Genomic DNA, 6,000 nt, shown 5'->3' with positions numbered 1-6,000 from the left:
GGAGCTTGCAGTAGCCCGCAGGAACCCGTAGGAGCCCGTAGGAGCCCGTAGGAGCCCGCAGTAGCCCGCAGGAACCCGTAGTAGCCCGTAGGAGCCCGTAGGAGCCCGTAGGAGCTTGCAGTAGCCCGCAGGAACCTGTAGGAGCCCATAGGAGCTCGCAGTAGCCCGCAGGAACCCGTAGTAGCCCGTAGTAGCCCGTAGGAGCCCGCAGGAGCCCGCAGGAGCCCGCAGGAGCCCGCAGGAGCCCGCAGGAGCCCGCAGGAGCCCGCAGGAGCCCGTAGGAGCCCGTAGGAGCCCGTAGGAGCTTGCAGTAGCCCGCAGGAACCTGTAGGAGCCCGTAGGAGCCCGTAGGAGCTCGCAGGAACCCGCAGGAACCCGTAGTAGCCCGTAGGAGCCCGTAGGAGCTTGCAGTAGCCCGCAGGAACCTGTAGTAGCCCGGCAGAACCTGTAGGAGCCCGTAGGAGCTCGCAGTAGCCCGGTGGAACCCGTAGGAGCCCGCAGGAGCCCGCAGGAGCCCGCAGGGGCCCGCAGGAGCCCGCAGGAACCTGTCGGAGCTTGCAGTAGCCCGCAGGAACCTGTAGGAGCCCGTAGGAGCCCGTAGGAGCTTGCAGTAGCCCGCAGGAACCTGTAGGAGCCCGTAGGAGCCCGTAGGAGCCCGTAGGAGCCTGTAGGAGCCCGTAGGAGCCCGTAGGAGCCCGTAGGAGCTTGCAGTAGCCCGTAGGAGCTTGCAGTAGCCCGCAGGAACCCGTAGGAACCCGTAGGAACCCGCAGGAACCCGTAGGAGCCCGTAGGAGCCCGTAGGAGCCCGCAGTAGCCCGTAGGAGCCCGTAGGAGCCCGCAGTAGCCCGCAGGAACCTGTAGGAGCCCGTAGGAACACGTCGGAACCCGTCGGAGCCCGTAGGAGCGGTTGTGGCCTACCAGTAGGCTTTGGATAGAAAGTGTGAGGTGGAAGTTGTTGAAGCTTGGCTGTTTGATGTTCTTCACAGCCATTCCAGCAAATGCTTTCCCTTTCCTGCACTGGTGTCATTTAAGATGCAATCTGTGTTGCTAAAGTTGTGATGTATTCTTCATCCTGGCTTGATCATCATGCACAGTCACAACTTCAGCTGCCCCGTCTCCCCCCACGCCAGCTTAGTCACTTGTCATTTCCCTGGGGGATTAAGTGTTTGGCGGCCTTATTTACATGAAATATTCTCCAGTGCCGCGCCGCAGCGTCATAGCTCGTTCCCCAGCCCCGCCCCTGGCGCCCAGCTTCTGCTCTTTCCCGAGTAAACAAGGGAAGGCTTTGACTCTCCTTGTGGCCGTTGTGAGCAGATGAAGAAAAGGAGTTAATTAACGTGCTTTTCTGTTGGGCTTACTGTACGCTTTCTGCACAACTTCCTTATCTACACACACATCCAGCTTGAAGAAAAGTATTGTTTCCTCCCTCGCCCCCCCACCCCCAACTAATTACATCTTCTAAATTGCAATATTAAACCACCTTTCATCCTACCCACCCCCTACTTCAATTATGTGACATGCCTTTAATTCCTTAATCAGGCAGAGGCACCAGACAATATCATTTGTTGAAGGATGATATTGAAGTGTAAATAACGAGACGTCCCAGGATGGATGCACTACAGCCGCAGTGATTGGCAGCTGATGGGAACAGCCTATCGCCCGCTGACACCCGGCCTTAGCAGGGGAATTAAAACAAACAGTCCCATCGTGTTTGACCAGCAGTCCCAACGCTTTCATTCATAGGTTGTGTTTTGTTTTGGATTTTATGGATAAACATGTTGGATAAATACATCCATCCTCCAGGCAGGCGGCTCACTTCTTCCAAATGAAACCTTGCTTTTCAACACCGCACACAAGGTCACATCACCACGGTCCCACCGCCAAGGTCTCACTGCCAAAGTCACACCGCCAAGGTTTAATCAAGGTCCCACCTCCAAGGTCCCACCACCAGAGTCCCGCCACCAAGGTTACGCCGCCAAGGTCCCACCGCCAAGGTCCAATCAAGGTCCCTCCATCAAGGTCCCACCATCAAGGTCTAATCAAGGTCCCTCCATCAAGGTCCCACCATCAAGGTCCAACCAAGGTTCCACCTCCAAGGTCCCACCACCAGAATCCCGCCGCCAAGGTCCCGCCGCCAAGGTCCCACCGCTAAAGTCCCACACGTAAGGTCCCACCGCCAAGGTCCCACCGCCAAGGTCCCACCGCCAAGGTCCAACCGCCAAGGTCCCACCTCCAAGGTCCCACCTCCAAGGCCCCACCTCAAAGCTTCCATCACCAGAGTTCCACCACTTAGGTTCCGCCGCCAAGGTCCCACCGCCAAGGTCCCACCTCCAAGGTCCCATCACCAGAGTTCCACCACTTAGGTTCCGCCGCCAAGGTCCCACAGCCAAGGTCCCACCTCCAAGGTCCCACCACCAGAGTCCCGCCACCAAGGTTACGCCGCCAAGGTCCCACCGCCAAGGTCCAATCAAGGTCCCTCCATCAAGGTCCCACCATCAAGGTCCAACCAAGGTTCCACCTCCAAGGTCCCACCACCAGAATCCCGCCGCCAAGGTCCCGCCGTCAAGGTCCCGCCGCCAAGTTCCCACCGCTAAAGTCCCACACGTAAGGTCCCACCGCCAAGGTCCCACCGCCAAGGTCCAACCGCCAAGGTCCCACCTCCAAGGTCCCACCTCAAAGCTTCCATCACCAGAGTTCCACCACTTAGGTTCCGCCGCCAAGGTCCCACCGCCAAGGTCCCACCGCCAAGGTCCCACCGCCAAGGTCCCCTCTACTTCCCACTGGCGAGGTCCCACTCTCTCAAGATCCTACTCTACTAGCCTGTTGGGAACCAACCCACCCACCCCCCCATCCCAATCCATTTTCCCAGAAGAAAATCCTATGGAAGCCCATATCCACTACTAAAAAACCCATTGCTAGAATTATGAGATTGTAATTATGAGTCATAATTATGTAATTAAGTCTAAATGACCAGATTAGTCAATTATGTACATTTGACTTTTTACATCATAATTTAAACTTTCTAGCTCATATTTTGACATATTAATATTAATGATGACTTTAATATTAATTATCTCATACATTTTACTTTTCATGTCCTAATCATGACTTCTCTATCTGATAATTATGACTCTTAGCTCATAATTTTGACTTTTTACCTCATAGTTACGGCTTTCCTATCTCACAAGTATGACTCATTATTATTTCCTAATTGTTAATTTTTTATATCATAATTATGACTTAATCTCATAAGGACAATGTGATGATTGTGGCTTTATATCTCATGATGGTGACATGCCACTGGGATATTGTATCTTTCAGTGCAACATCCTTCCATCAAATCCAGTGGATAGTTTACAGTGTATCGTTTTCCAGTAGGAAGTTTTCCCGTGTATAGTATTCCAGTAGGTATTTTTCCAGTGTACAGTTTTCCAGTAGGTAGTTTTCCAGTATCTGCCAGTATCTCGCTGTCAGATGGTCTTTGGCAACAATCAGGTCTTCATTGAAGGCCAAAGTAGCTTTAGATGTTGGTTCATCATTCTTACAGTAGTTGTATCCATGGCGGTCTATCATGGTAAGGCTGGCAGATGACAAATATTGATATTGATAGTCTACTGTATATAGTACTGTATGTAAGACTTCTGTTGATCTTGGATGAGCATGTGGAAGCGCCAGGCAGTGTCAGCCAGTTTATGTAAGTTCATGCGTTGATTGACAGAGTTTAATCCGTGCACGCTTAACCTCTTGGAAAAAAAAAACATCCTCTTCCTCGTCTGCTGGCAGCATCTTCACAGCAGAGACACCCCCCCACCCCCCCACAACCCTGAGTACATTTGGAAATTGAAAAGGCATCCCTAATGAGATTAGCCGGTGGAAGTCATAAAGAAGGTCTTGTCTGCCTTTGTGTTCCTCATTAGCACCTCACTTTGCTCCACATGTTGTTCATAAAATCATCTTCATGCCGTCTTGATGATTTATTAGTCAAGATGCATCTATGTCGCCCCCTTGGAGACCCCGTATGACCTTCAACCCCGCTCTGCCATCTGTAAAGATTGCTTTACTTGCGAGGTTATCACTGAGACGAGCAAACAATCTTCTTATTATGATTACAGCACAAGACTGCCCTCATTTCTGTATTTTAATATATCATGAAAGTAAACATGGACATGCTTTAGAGTAGTCAGTGTACAGCTTGTGGAAAAACAAAGTGGCCAGCTTGTCGCCATTGACATGTGAAGTTGTGAAGAACTTCATGTGCAGGACAACATGATATGCTACATGTTGTTATGCCTCATAAAAAAAGGGATTTGGTTCAGTCACAGTTTCCCTCAATGAATTGCAGCTCTGCGCTTGCAGGCAGCACTCGTGCAGCCCCAGATCACAGCACTGCCATCACCATTGACTGTACACAGGACACAGTTATCATTTATCTTTGTTTTGGAGTTCATGTTTTTCCTCGGTTTTTCCTCAGTACCCCAGTGCTGGCAGCACTCGTGCAGCCCCAGATTGTGACACTACCACTACCATGCTTGAAAGTATAGAAGACACAACTATCTTTTATCTCTGTGTTGGAGTTCATGTTTTCCCTCAGGAGCTGCAGCTCCCCGCTTGCAGGCAGCACTCATGCAGCCCCAGATCACAACACAACTACCAACATGTTCAACTGTATAAAAGACACAACTATGTTTTATCTGTGTCTTGGAGTTCATGTTTTCCCTCAATGAATCAATGAACTGCAGCTCCCTAGTGCTGGCAGCACTTGTGCAGCACCAGATTGTGGTGCTACCACCACCATGCTTGAACACATTTTTTTACTTCTTATTTGCCCTTGAGCTCATGTTTTCCTCCAATGAACCGCAGCTCTTCCGTGCTGGCCCCACTGTGATGTTACCACCGCTATGCTTGACTGTATAGAAGACAAAACAATCTTTTATCTTTATCTTGGCGTTCATGTTTTCCCTCAGTCAACAGCAGTTCCCCAGTTCTAGCAGCACTCGTGCAGCCCCATATTGTGACACTGCTACCAACATGCTTGACTGTATAGAAGATACAATTATTTTTTATCTGTGTCTTGGAGTTAATGTTTTCCCTCAGTGAACCGCATCTCCACATGCGGGCAGCACTCGTGCAGCCCCAGATTGGCACTACCACCACCATGCTTGACTATAGGCAAGACACGGTTACCTTGCTCTTCACTTTTGTTGCCAGCTATTTAGCCAGTTGTCAGGGGTTAGTATATGTATACAAGCTGTAGCTATTTAGCCAGTTGTCAGGGGTTAGTATATGTATACAAGCTCTACACTGACTACTCTAAAGTATGCTTTTTACGGCACTGCTGTGAAGAATGCTTGCTGACATGTGAGGGCTGAGTGGTGTGAGACGGCGCATATGTCGCTCCATCCCGTCACTTTCAGCCATTACACCAGCCACGAGAGTGCGTTTGGCAACGTGTACATTGTGTAAGTATCCGCATGCTGCCATTTCCTCCACCCAGATGGTGTTTTACATTTCACCTGAGTGAAAGGGCATGTCGGGGCGCTGCAAAACAGACGCTTAAGTAAAAGCGTAAACAAGCGTTTCATGGCGCCACGCACCTTCCCTCGGCCGCTTTGCAGTGTCTGTCATTCCAGCAGCTACGAGCGAGGCCTATAGATGGAAGATGCATGAAAGCAGCCTTAAACGCAGAGAAAGGAAGAGCTTTAATTGGCAGCCATTCAGACGACAGTGCTTTTCATAAAGTTGCTGTGGAGGATTGATGGAGGCTCATTTGGTTCACCAGACAGGAAATGAAACACATATTGTACGCTACCTCGTTTATTGAACTCAAATACATCAAACATATGTGGCGTCATTGTGTTCATGTCATTTAGCATTAGCAGTTTGGTTATGAAGTATGATTTCTATTGCCACCTTTTGTAATTCTAGAGAAAAGGTTAGCAGCTACCATGACGCTAGGTAGGAACAAGGCCAAACATACATGATACAGACAAACTACAGTCG

Source organism: Doryrhamphus excisus, linkage group LG8, assembly GCF_037039965.1.
Source record: "Doryrhamphus excisus strain RoL-2023G ecotype Guam linkage group LG8, RoL_Dexc_Guam_v1.1, whole genome shotgun sequence".
Taxonomy (NCBI): domain Eukaryota; kingdom Metazoa; phylum Chordata; class Actinopteri; order Syngnathiformes; family Syngnathidae; genus Doryrhamphus; species Doryrhamphus excisus.
The sequence above is the reverse complement of the archived record's forward strand: the minus strand, read 5'-3'. Positions refer to the sequence as shown.